Below are 12,759 nucleotides of genomic sequence, written 5' to 3'. Positions count from 1 at the left end.
GCGAAGGATTTAACCTATAGATACTGCTAACTGAAAGATAAATAATAAATTAGTTGTTCTACCAAGGCAGTACAAATAGCGGCAAAAACACCGACAATCACCCAAGCTTGAAGTCCTGGCTTTGCTCCTCACCCATCCCTCCTTTTCATTCTGTTGGTTCAGCCACCAACACCTGCTGGCATCTGTCCTATTGATAAACCCCCACCCTCCTCTGCATTTCCCATGTCAGTCACCCATCCTTAGAATTTCATGCCTGGCTTCTCCAACACCTTCCTTCACGGGTCCCCGTTCTCAGCCTTCTGATGGACCTCATTCTTAGTTCTTGGGGCACCAATACCTCCTACAGATAGCTATATACATTAGTAGGACTTAAAGACTGGAATGCTGGGTTTTATTTTTTTCTATCAGATCCAGAGCTTTTCTATTTTATCATGAATTCATTCATGTTTTTAAATATCATCCTCTTCTCTCCAGTCTGCTGCATTGTTTTCTTTATTTCCTAAGCTGAATTGCTGCTTCCTTATCCCATTGTAGGTCACAGATGCCTTTGAGGAAATACATCAACTAAGGACCATGTTGCTCCAAAAATGAAAACACACAAGAATACATTTGAGTATTCACAGTATAATGCTATAATAATCAGTATATGTATATATAAAGCTTGTAAGTAAAACTTTATTAGAGTTATTAAAGTTTATAAAGTTTATGAAGTGTTGGTTGCTCAGTCATGTACAATTCTTTGAGACCCCACGGACTGTAGCCCACCAGGCTTGTCTGTCCATGGGGATTCTCCAGGCAAGAATACTGGAGTGGGTTGCTATTCCCTTCTTTAGGGGATCTTCCCAACTCAGGGATAGAACCTGGGTCTTCTGCATTGCAGGCAGATTCTTTACCATCTGAGCCACTTGGGAAGCTCTCATTAAAAATAGTAACTTTTATTATTTTAAGGCCCTTTTTCCCCTCATTTAATTATTTTTTGATCTATTGCTCTGTTTCTATATACTTAACCTCACTGGGATTTTTGTTTTTGTTTTGGGGTTTGTTTGGGTAGCACATGCCTAATATGCACTTCTTCATCTCTTTTATATTTCATTTTGAGCCATATTAGTATCCTAAGAGAACCATAGTCTGCTGCTTATTTTTTTTTCAGAATTAACGCATTTTCAGTATATTATTTAACTGCTGCTTTAATTTTGCAAAGGTTCGAGAATGAAGTTAATCTAAATTTTCCTTTGTGAATACTTTTCTTTAAAAAACTTCATCAAAATACTGAGGGGATAGTTTTCTTTTTCTTATTTTTCAAACTTAAAGTATTCAGCAGGCTAGATCTAGATGCTGGTGGTGGTTTAGTCGCTATGTTGTGTCCGACTCTTTGCGATCCCATGGACCGTAGCCCACCAGGCTCCTCTGTCCCTGGGATTTTCCAGGCAAGAATACTGGAGTGGGTTGCCATTTCCTTCTCCAGGGGATCTTCCCGACCCAGGGATCAAACCTGGGTCTCCTGCATTGCAGGGGGGTTCTTTACCAACTGAGTCACCAGGGAAGCCCAGATCTAGATGCTGGCTATCTTTAATGTTTCTGGTCCAGGGCACCCTATCTTCATCTGCATGTTTGTTTTTCCCTCTAAAAGAAAATAATTACTATATTTCACTTAGAATAAGGGCTGTGATCCACGTGCTCTGATCTCCTGGAAGGAAGAGCACTGATGTGTGTGTTGGTGCTGGCTGTCTTCCACGCAACATCCCTGCCCCAGACAAAGTCTTCTTTTCATCTCCCTTCTTTGCATAATTGGAGATAAGTCCCACTCTTGACCCCTGCATAAATGACTCCCTTGGCAGCAGCGTTCTGAAATTTCAAACTCCTAATGCTCCTGGAGCCCCTCTCCAGAACCCCCAGTCCTGCCCCAACCTCCGGGGGTCCGTCCCTGTCAACCAAGCACATTCGGTTTGGTGTGTCCGCCCTGGCCCTGGGGTCTCGTGAAGAAACGGCTTCAAAAGTCAGGTAATTCCGTCTCACCAACAGAACGCTCTAACTTGAGCCTTCACCCCCCCATATCAAGGGCTTCAGCAGCAGCTCTGTTCCTCAAGTTTTGTACAAATCTCTGAGAAAGAGAGTTGTGGTCTGAACCTTAGTTTCGCCCCTCAGTCACAAAGTGTCTGCCTGCAATGCGGGAGACCCGGGTTCGATCCCTGAGTTGGAAAGATCCCCTGGAGAAGGCAATGGTAACCCACTCCAGTGCTCTTGCCCTGAGAATCCCATGGGCTGAGGAGCCTGGTGGCGTACAGTCCGTGGGGTCACAAAGAGTCAGATATGACTGAGCGACTTCACTTTTCACTTTCACATGGGCCCAGTCCCATCCATACAGAGTCTACAAGGGATGCCTTAGGGTCAACAGCCAAGGAACAAATGGTCTTCTCTCCATACCCATAGGGTACAGTTTTCTCACTCTAACAAATTTCTCTGGTCATTTATCTGAACTCTGAGTAGGAAGGCAAAAAGCAGAATGAGATACCTGAGCTCAAAAATCATTTTTCCTAAAAGACCTTGCATTTAGTTACTTTTTTTATTCAGCATACAACTTTTATAGCATTCCTACTCTGATTTTACCCTGAGGTGTATTTTGTCAGCTGGATTTCAGCTGAACTTGTTAAAGGTTAAGTCTTTATATACTGCAAAGGTCATCAATCCAAGCTACTATTTTATCTTCTTTTGTTCCTGTAAAAGAGGGAAGATGAGCCACAGATACTAAAAAGGAGGCAGATTTACCTCAGAAAGCATGCAACTCATCTTATTCAAAATTATAATTTTAGGAAACCAACTTGAAGTTATGCCTATTTGTAACATATAATATATATCTATAAATTTATATAATATATATAATGATATATAATGTATATATATCTACTTAGAAATTTAGATAATCCATTTTTCCCAGAAATATGACTGCTTGGAATTTGTCATGAAAAAATAACATTCAATAGAAATAAATCCTTATACTCTCATTATCAGGGCATTATTTACAATGATGAAAAGCTAAAAACAGCAAATATCCAGTGATAGAGGTATGGCCATAGTGAGACTATATTCAAAGAAGACAGTCTTATATAGCCATGTATAATTTTTAAGGATGAAAACTGTATAGAAACATGACAAATGCTTATAATAAATAATAAATGGATAAACTAAGATAAATGCACAAGACATGACCACAACGACACAAAAGTCACATAGTCTTAAAGATACACAGAGACTACAATCTTTCATACTAGGTTGTTGGGACTATGGTTGTATATTCTCTTATCATTATCATTTCTGTTGTTTCTTTCAAATATTCTGCTGCTGCTAAGTCACTTCAGTTGTGTCTGACTCCGCGCGACCCCATAGACGGCAGCCCACCAGGCTCCCCCGTCCCTGGGATTCTCCAGGAAGAACACTGGAGTGGGTTGCCATTTCCTTCTCCAGTGCATGAAAGTGAAAAGTGAAAGTGAAGTCGCTCAGTCGTGTCTGACTCTTAGCGACCCCACGGACTGCAGCCCACCAGGCTCCTCCGTCCATGGGATTCTCCAGGCAAGAGCACTGGAGTGGGTTGCCATTGCCTTCTCCGTCTTTCAAATCTAATTATTATTTAAATTGAAAGGGTAAATTTTTAAATGTTTGCATACAAAAAGTTTTGAAGCTGTAACAAATTCTTGGACAAGTTCTTGAGACAAGTAAGAATCACATAACATGACAGCCAAGCTCCAAAATGTTGATATAACTGGGGCGGACACAATTATAATTTCTTTAGACTGAAGGTCATAATTTCCAAACCAAAACTAGAAAATAGGCTATCTCATTGGTTTGCCTCTTGACTGCTTATTTGTCTTTGCTGACAGATTCCTAAGGTCTGGTCTATCTCTTTTCCTCACTGAAATCTCAGTTTCTAGCTCAATGCCTGGCTTACACTAGGATACAATACAACTGGAAGATGTTATTTTTCTTTTCCTTCACAAACTTATGACTCTTCCCCTTGGATAAATTTAAATTAGCCATGAAAAATTTAAAAGTATCACAGCATCACTGATAAAAGATGAAACAAATATGTATAGGCCAGCCCCAGTGTGCACACACATCGGTACACTCACAAAGGATGCAGGAAAGAGCAGAGAGGCAAATGGAACACGTTTCAAAGAAATACCACACAGAAAAAGAAGAAAACAATGCTAGTCAAAACCTCAATTCTCTAAACAAGCAATATAAATGATAAACAAGAAGCAGATAAAATAGCAAGCGAATGATACCATTTCAAAGATTTTTTTTTCCAAGTATAATATTTTTCCTCTTCTGACTATCTTGCAAGTCCTAGTCAATTTTATCACCATTCCACATGGCTTGTCTTCAATGGTTCTAGGGCTCTTAGTATGCTCACTACCTACTCCGCCAGATTGTCACATCTTCTAGGAACTCCAGGAGGGTCCAATCAGCCTGTTTGTGTTTTGATTTTTTTCCCACATCTGATTTTTCTTTCATTCAGTCTAGCTTTAGCAATAGCTCAGTCATGTCCCACTCTTTGTGACCTCACAGGCTGTAGCCCACCAGGCTCCTATGTCCATGAAATTTTCTAGACAAGAATACTGGAATGGGTTGCCATTTCCTACTCCAGGGGATCTTCCTGACCCAGAAATCAAACCCTCATCTCTTCTGTTTCCTGCATTGGCAGGCAGATTATTTACCACTGAGCCAGCTGGGAAGCCCCCAAATAGCTATAGATGAACCCAAAATCCAACATCAAAGCCCCAGAGAAGAAAAGCCCACCAATTAGGAAATACATTTTTGTTGTAGAGGACTGAGAAGCCTTGATTTTTATCTAGAACTGTTGAAACTTAATCTTTGAATGTTAAAAAAAAAAATCCTGCTGTATACCTGCCTTGGGGATAACTGTCATAAGCCAACCTCTCCTACTTAATTTCAAGCCACAGTTGTAGTTATGAAAATATGAATCATATATATTTTTAAATAGCCACCTGTTACTTTCTCATCCCTGTTAAACGTCTTTGCCAACCTCGAGCTTCTCACACACAGTCACGGGTCCTGCATCCGTCTGGCCACCGGGGAAATCCAGGCCGAGGTGATGACCATACAGACACGAGATTAAAAAGACATCCTTCTGAGGCCTGAACCTGAGTGCGTCTGAACACGCATCCTTGATAATACATTCCCTGAACAATTATGCCGAAAATCGAAAGATGTATCCTGTGATATTTCAAGCATTTATCAGGACCTGAGGTTAGAGTTATCAGGCTACCATGAAAGAGGAAAATTCGAGTCAGAGAGACAAGACCCCGCTCAGGGTCCCAGCCCAGAGATTCCAGCCAGGCCAGGCGGGCCTGCACCATATCTTTAAGGACTCAAAACGGCGTGGCTTTGGCAGGACATCGCTTCGCTAGCCCGCTGGCCACCCTAACGACAGCCGCTCAAAAAGGCCAAATGACGAAAGGAGCGGTGAGAAGCGCGCGGAGCCAGCCGCAGGACACCGGGGCCGGGGTGGGCGAGACCCCCGCGGAAACCTGCGGGCGCCGCGGCCCCCACTCCTGCGCGGTGACCCCGGGGCGCGCGGCGCATCCTCTGCCTCCCCGGCCACCTGCCTCCCAGGTGCCCGCGGGGCAGGCCGAGGTCTGGCGGCCGCGGGGCATCCAGCGCCCGCCGAGGCCGGGAAGGCTCGCCGGGTCCCCGCGGAGATGGGGGGCGCCCCTCTAGGGCGCCCCTCCCGCCCCCATTTCCCCTCGCGGGCCCCGCCCTCGCCCCCCGCCCGCCTGGGCCGGGCTTTGGCCAGGACGACCCGCGCGCCCCCCCGCCCGGGCCTGGCGGCCGAGACCAACCTGTAACCCCGGCGCTCGGAGCGGTCATGGTGCGGTGGCGGCGGCGGCGGCGGCGGCGGGCGGGGCGCGCACCCACCGCGGGGACGCGGCCCCTCGCCTCCCGCGGCTCCGGCGGCGCGCGCCACCCGGTTGGTGAGGCTGCCACCCGGGCGGCGGGGCCTGCGAGCGCGGCGCGGGGCGGGGGGTTAGGGCTTTTTTTCTTTTGCCTTTTCAGGTTTTTTTTTTTTTTTTTATCAGAGTTGGCTTTACCGCAGGGTCTGGGAGGCTGGATGCAGCCCGAGAGGAGCTGGCGGAGGAGGCGGCGCTGCGGTTGGTGGCGAGCGGGGAGCGTGGGTACCAGCAGGTTCCTTCTCCCTGGCTGCCACCGGCTCGGCCTCCCAGCGGCAACAGCTGGGCTCTCCTCTGCCAGCTCCGCCCGGGGTCCCCGGCCAGCTCACCAAGCGCGCCTTTTGGGCTCGGGACGGGCACACGCGGGGCCACCGCGGACACGCGAGCCGGGCCGTGTGCGTGCGTGTGCGTGCGGTCTGGGCTTGCTGGACGGGGTAGCTGAGGATGCCGGCGAGTCACACCCTGGCGTGTGGAGTTGCTACATCATGAGGACCTCGGCGGCTTTTATAGCTTCTAAGCATGTTAACATTTTCTCTTAACGTTAAAACATTTCATTATGTGGAATGGGCTGAATGGCCATTGGAAACCTGGTCACCTCCAGCACTGTAGAACCTCTTCTAATGGCTTAGCGAGTAAAGAACCCGCCTGGAAGTGCAGGAGACACAGGAGACTAGGGTTCGATCCCTGGGTCCGGAAGATCCCCTAGGCGAGGAAACTGCCAACCCACTCCAGTATCCTTGCCTGGGAAATCCCATGGATGAAGGGGCCTAGCAGGCTACAGTCCAGGGGGTCGCAGAGTCGGATCCAATTGAGCGTGCTCGCTGGCTGATTAGGGGCTATAAAGGTACCTGGCCGGAGAGTGTTTTGCCTATGTTCTCCTCTAGGAGTTTTATAGTTTCTGGTCTTACATTTAGATCTTTAATCCATTTTGAGTTTATAAATCACAGCAGGATCCTCTATGACCCACCTCCCAGAATATTGGGAATAAAAGCAAAAATAAACAAATGGGACCTAATTAAACTGAAAAGCTTTTGCACAACAAAGGAAACTATAAGCAAGGTGAAAAGACAGCCCTCAGATTGGGAGAAAATAAGAGCAAACGAAGCAACATACCAAGGATTAATCTCAAAAATATGCAAGCAACTCCTTCAGCTAAACTCCAGAGAAATAATGACCCAATCAAAAAATGGGCCAAAGAACTAAACAGACATTTCTCCAAGGAAGACATACAGATGGCTAAAAAACAGACGAAAGGATGCTCAACATCACTCATTATCAGAGAAATGCAAATCAAAACCACAATGAGGTACCATTACACGCCAGTCAGGATGGCTGCTATCCAAAAGTCTACAAGCAATAAATGCTGGAGAGGGTGTGGAGAAAAGGGAACCCTCTTACACTGTTGGTGGGAATGCAAACTAGTACAGCCACTATGGAGAACAGTGTGGAGATTTCTTAAAAAACTGGAAATAGAACTGCCATATGACCCAGCAATCCCACTTCTGGGCATACACACCGAGGAAACCAGATCTGAAAGAGACACGTGCACCCCAATGTTCATCGCAGCACTGTTTATAATAGCCAGGACATGGGAGCAACCTAGATGCCCATCAGCAGACGAATGGATGAGGAAGCTGTGGTACATATACACCATGGAATATTACTCAGCCATTAAAAAGAATTCATTTGAATCAGTTCTAATGAGATGGATGAAACTGGAGCCCATTATACAGAGTGAAGTAAGCCAGAAAGATAAAGACCAATACAGTATACTAACACATATATATGGAATTTAGAAAGATGGTAACGATAACCCTATATGCAAAACAGAAAAAGACACAGATGTACAGAACAGACTTTTGGACTCTGTGGGAGAAGGCGAGGGTGGTTTGTTTCAAGAGAACAGCATCGAAACATGTATATTATCTAGGGTGAAACAGATCACCAGCCCAGGTTGGGTACATGAGCCAAGTGCTCGGGCCTGGTGCACTGGGAAGACCCAGAGGGATCGGGTGGAGAGGGAGGTGGGAGGGGGGATCGGGATGGGGAACACATGTAAATCCATGGCTGATTCATGTCAATGTATGACAAAAACCACTACAATATTGTAAAGTAATTAGCCTCCAACTAATAAAAATAAATGAAAAAAAAAAAAAAAAGTACCTGGCCAGGACAGGTACAACAGGTACAACACCTGTGATGTTTCCTGGGGCTCCCAGAAGAGCAGGTTTGGTGAAATCACAGAAACTTAACACCCTGATCAGGCCCAGGGGACATCTATTCTCTCAGTGGCACTTCTTGAAAAGTTTACTCAGGGCCTGGCATCTTGCCTTGGAGTTAGCTATTAAACCCAGCCAAAAATCCTTGACAGTGATTTAGTGCTTGTGTGTGGTCCTGTCTTCACACATATCACACAAATAGAAACATGTAAATACAGGGAGAGAGGAAACAGAATGAAACCTCCTCTAGAAATCAGAACCCCAAACCAAAGAATGAGTCCCTGTTACAAAATTAGAGCCCAAGGGATGAACATAGAGTTGCATACACACATTTTAAAAATACAATTTCTTTATTTTTAAAGTAAAATTTGATTACCTTATCATCTTAAAAAAAATCTTTGCACAATCCATTCACATTGGACCAATATTAGTGTGGTGTGTTTTTTTTTTTTATTATTTAAAGGAAATTTTTAAAATAACTGGCATTTTATGAAATACAGAACCCTGTGGAATATTTTTGCAAATTTATGATGATATTAGAAAGACCAACTATATAAAAAGCTACATTTTAAACAAATGAAACCATATAGAAATATCCTTCATAACACAAAATGGAAGATAATTTAAACAATAATATATCTGTAAACCATTCATTTAGAAACACTGTTACCAAAATGTCTAATCATCTTAAGTCACTGCTTTTAATTGTTTTATCTAAATGTTAGTTTATTTATCTTTGCATATTAAACAAATGTAGCTATGCAGCATTCTTTGGAATTCGTCGTTAGAATCATCAGTTAGAAAAATTATACTAATGAAATAAAATTTATAAACAAATTTATAAAACAAGATATTTATAATTTTCTTGGATGAAGTGATATCAAGGCATCAATTTTACTAATCTCAGCACCACTCCTCACCCATCAGCCATTTTAGACCCTACTCTGGCCTTATTTGATTTACGGCTGTGTGAGTATCCATAATTCATGCTTTGGAGCCAAACAATCCCATGGATGATGAGATGATGAGAAAGTCTTGGGAAATCTATGAAGAAGCAATAGCTTATGGTGATGTGATATTCGTGATCTCCAAGGAAGAAAATTTAACTTTGGGACCAGGGACCAGGCGAGATCACTCAAGAGCTTTTGTGTGGCAGAGTTTTATTAAAGTATAAAAAGGAACAGAGAAAGCTTCTGACATAGACATCAGAAGGGGGATGAGAGTGCCCCCCTCGCTAGTGTTAGCAAGACAGTTATATACTTCTTAATTGGTTATTGCAATAAATCAAAAGAGTGTCTCAAGGTTGTAAAGATCTTACTAGACCCACTTCCACAACTTACATTTTAGGATAACAGGATTAGAACTTAACAATAGAAAGATCCTACCAGACCCACTCCCATAATTTACACTTTAAGGTAACAGGATCAGCCAGAAGGTTTTCTGGAAGGAGAAACTGTCTTCAAGCAGGCTACATTGTTGTTAGATAATCTTTACTGAGGAATGCAGAAAAAAGTTTGTCATTTGCTCCTCGTTGAGAATTCCAGACCCCATCTCCTCCTTGAGAGCCTCAGACCCCTTTCTCCTTTTTGGGGACCCTGAACTTCTTATCAACCTGCCCAGGAATTGACTCTGTCAGCTTAGTACAGGCATCCAGGAATCTATAGAAACTCACCGTGTATTGGAATAGGCAATCATCCTAAAGGCAGATACTTCTGTCCCAGATATCACATCATTCATTCTACCTTCTCATTATCCTTGGAGTTTCCTATCAGTAAAATTAAGGAGGATGAGCAAACATCTTGTCCAGGCCCTGTAACTACACCCATCGCCATCATCCAATGAAAGCAAATTGCTGCCCCAATTTAAATAATTTTAATTAATTAAGTAAATTAAATTAATAATTTAAAATAATTCACAAAGTGTCTTGTTTGGCTTGTGAGACATTTTTGAGAAATAAGATCAATTACCAACATTTGAAAACCATGAGATGTTTGGTTTACTATGAAAGAGAAGATCTGGCTGAGTCCTATGTGCGTTTCCACCAGGCAAGGCTGCTGGAGCTTAGTCGGGCAAGGATGTCCTACTTGCTCCTGTTCCTCAGCCTGCTTCAGCGCCCCCCTCCAGAAGCATGAGTGTGGGTGTGCTTGTGATGAGTCGTTTCACTCGGGGCCGCCTTTTTGCGACCCCATGGACTGTAGCCCGTCAGACTCCTCTGTCCATGGGATTCTCCAGGCAAGAATACTGGAGTGGGTTGCCATGCCCCCCTCCAGGGGATCTTTCTGACCCTGGGATTGAACCTGAGTCTCCTGCAGATCCTGTATTGCAGGTGAATTCTTTACCACCAGCCACCAGGGAAGCCCTCTGAACCACCTGTGCTTCCACAGGGCAGAACTCCAAGACTGAGGGAGGGTGTGTGGTTGTCCTGGGTCGGCTTCATTAAAAGTAACTCCCTGTATTCCGTGCAGCTGGCCCCTGGCCCCATCCAGTTACTAGCCCTGACCCCAGCCCTCTCTCTCCACCCCCAGGGCAGTTCCACACCTCTTCCTGCCTTTCCATTTCTCCTCTATTCAATGCTATGAGATCAGACACAGAGCACTGTCAGAGAGAAAAGAGGCAAATACAAGGAATTCTTGATATAGTTCATCCTCTATGTCTGCAGATTCCACATCCATGGGCTCAGCGAACCACAGATTGAAAATATTTTAACAGAAATTCCAAGAAGTTCCAAAAAGCAGGGATAAAGTGTATGAATTTGTTACACACTGGCACCTATTTACTTAGTATCTATATTATATTTGCAACTACATGCATAGCATTTGCATTGTATTAGTTATCCGCCTGCAATGGGGGAGACTGGGTTGGATCCCTGTGTTGGGAAGGTCCCCTGGGGGAGGGCATGGCAACTCACTCCAGTATTCTTGCCTGGAGAATCCTGTGGACAGAGGAGCCTGGCGGGCTACAGTCCATGGGGTCGCAAAGAGTCAGACATGACTGATGGACTAAGCACAGCACAGAAGTTATTATAAGTAATCTAGAGATGATTTTAAGTATCTGGGAGGATGGAGGTTGCATGCAAATACTGTGCCCTTTAATATAAGGGATTTGAGCGCTTACAGTGTAGGGGATGAAGCCAGGCCAGTGTACAGCCAAGACAGCAAACTGTGATTTAGAGAAAATGGTTTTCGGGGTCCAGCAGGTGCTTTGAAACAGAAATAACTATGAAACACAGGACAGCAAAAATTTGATTAAAATGGGACATTTGTTTCTCATGAACTCATCTGCCCCTACCGTTTATTTCCACCAAAAATTAGTATCTCATCTGACATCACAATGAGTAGCTGAGAGAACAATATCAATGCTGAGAAAGAAATTTTAAAATCCGTGGTGGGGACACGAAGTGCCATGTGCTCTATGGAAATAGAGGATTTGATTCAACTCTGGAAGGAATCTGCTCTATTATGGGTAGATTTTTTTAAAAATAATTTTATTTCTTATTTATTTCTGTCTGTACTGGGTCTTCCTTGCTGCCCAGGCTACTCTCTAGCTGTGGTGTGCGGGCTTCTCACTGCCATGGCGTCTCTTCTTGCAGAGCACAGGCTCTGGACCACCAGCTCAGTAGCTACGGGGCACGAGCTTAGTTGCTCCGCAGCATGTGGGATCTTCCCGGATCTGGGATCTAACCTATGTCTCCTGCAACTGGCATGCGGCTTCTTTACCTCTGAGCCACCAGGGAAGCCCTATGGGCCTATTACACTAAGTAACTACTCCAGACAGTCCAATATTTTTGAGACCCTTGTTAGGACTGGTTGTAACCTGTACACATCTTTCTTATATTGTGTGATTTCAGGGCTTATATATGACTGTCTTGAAACCAAATATGGATATGATTGAATTTCCTTTATTAGAGAATCTTTGCATGGGGAGGATAAAGGTCCAGAAGACTTACTTTCAAAATATAAACAGACTAACCAGGAGGCACCTACTGTTGACCTATCCACTAGCAAGGATCAGCGTGTACATAGTTCAGTCTATGAGGATTGGAGCTTTTTGGAGGTGGAGGGCCTGGGGGAGGTTTAACACAGTTTGTTTCTACATCTTGAGCAGGAAGCATGATGTTGTGTGCCTCTGGGGTGTCCTCGTCTTCTTATGAGTCAGCTTTCCAGGAGACCACAATACGTTCATTCTCCACGTATATACTGCAGGGTTTTGGAAGACCCCTCAGCTTCCTAAACTTTCCTGAGGATAAAGACTTGCCCAGGGTGAGCTTAAATGTTGCCATGAAGATTCTAAGTGTTTCTGGAGTGATACATGCAGCTATGGAAAAGCTCTCTTAATGAAGCAGGTATCCTTTTGAGCAACACGGTTCCTGCAGTTGGCACCATTTCACAAGGAAGGATTCCTTTCCTAGTAGACCATCATGGAATTGCCCACTCTCGTTCCTCTCCTGCTAGTCCCGCACACATCCATCATCAAGCAGACCTGGACCAGTTCTGGAATCCCGGTAAACCCTGCACTCAGGCTGCCGCGTGTTATCTGAAGCACTAAAAACATGTAAGTGCAACTGGGTGTTGAAA

General features: G+C 44.4%; 1 protein-coding gene across 2 annotated transcripts in view; it reads right to left on the bottom strand.

Moving 5' to 3' along the window:
* NALCN (sodium leak channel, non-selective) overlaps positions 1-6,384 on the bottom strand; it is a 283,090-nt gene extending 276,706 nt beyond the window's left edge. The window contains exon 1 of one of the 2 annotated variants that reach the window (XM_070471442.1): positions 5,859-6,384. The gene's annotated coding sequence lies outside the window, so the exon portion shown is untranslated. Of the gene's footprint in view, positions 1-5,003; positions 5,068-5,858 lie in introns of those variants that run through there. The other variant, XM_070471443.1, reaches the window with a different exon arrangement.
* Positions 6,385-12,759: the final 6,375 nt, after the last annotated feature.

The sequence above is a fragment of the Odocoileus virginianus genome, chromosome 8 (genome assembly GCF_023699985.2).
Source record: "Odocoileus virginianus isolate 20LAN1187 ecotype Illinois chromosome 8, Ovbor_1.2, whole genome shotgun sequence".
Lineage (NCBI taxonomy): Eukaryota > Metazoa > Chordata > Mammalia > Artiodactyla > Cervidae > Odocoileus > Odocoileus virginianus.
Note: the sequence above shows the minus strand (reverse complement) of the source record. Positions and strands in the feature narration are given on the sequence as shown.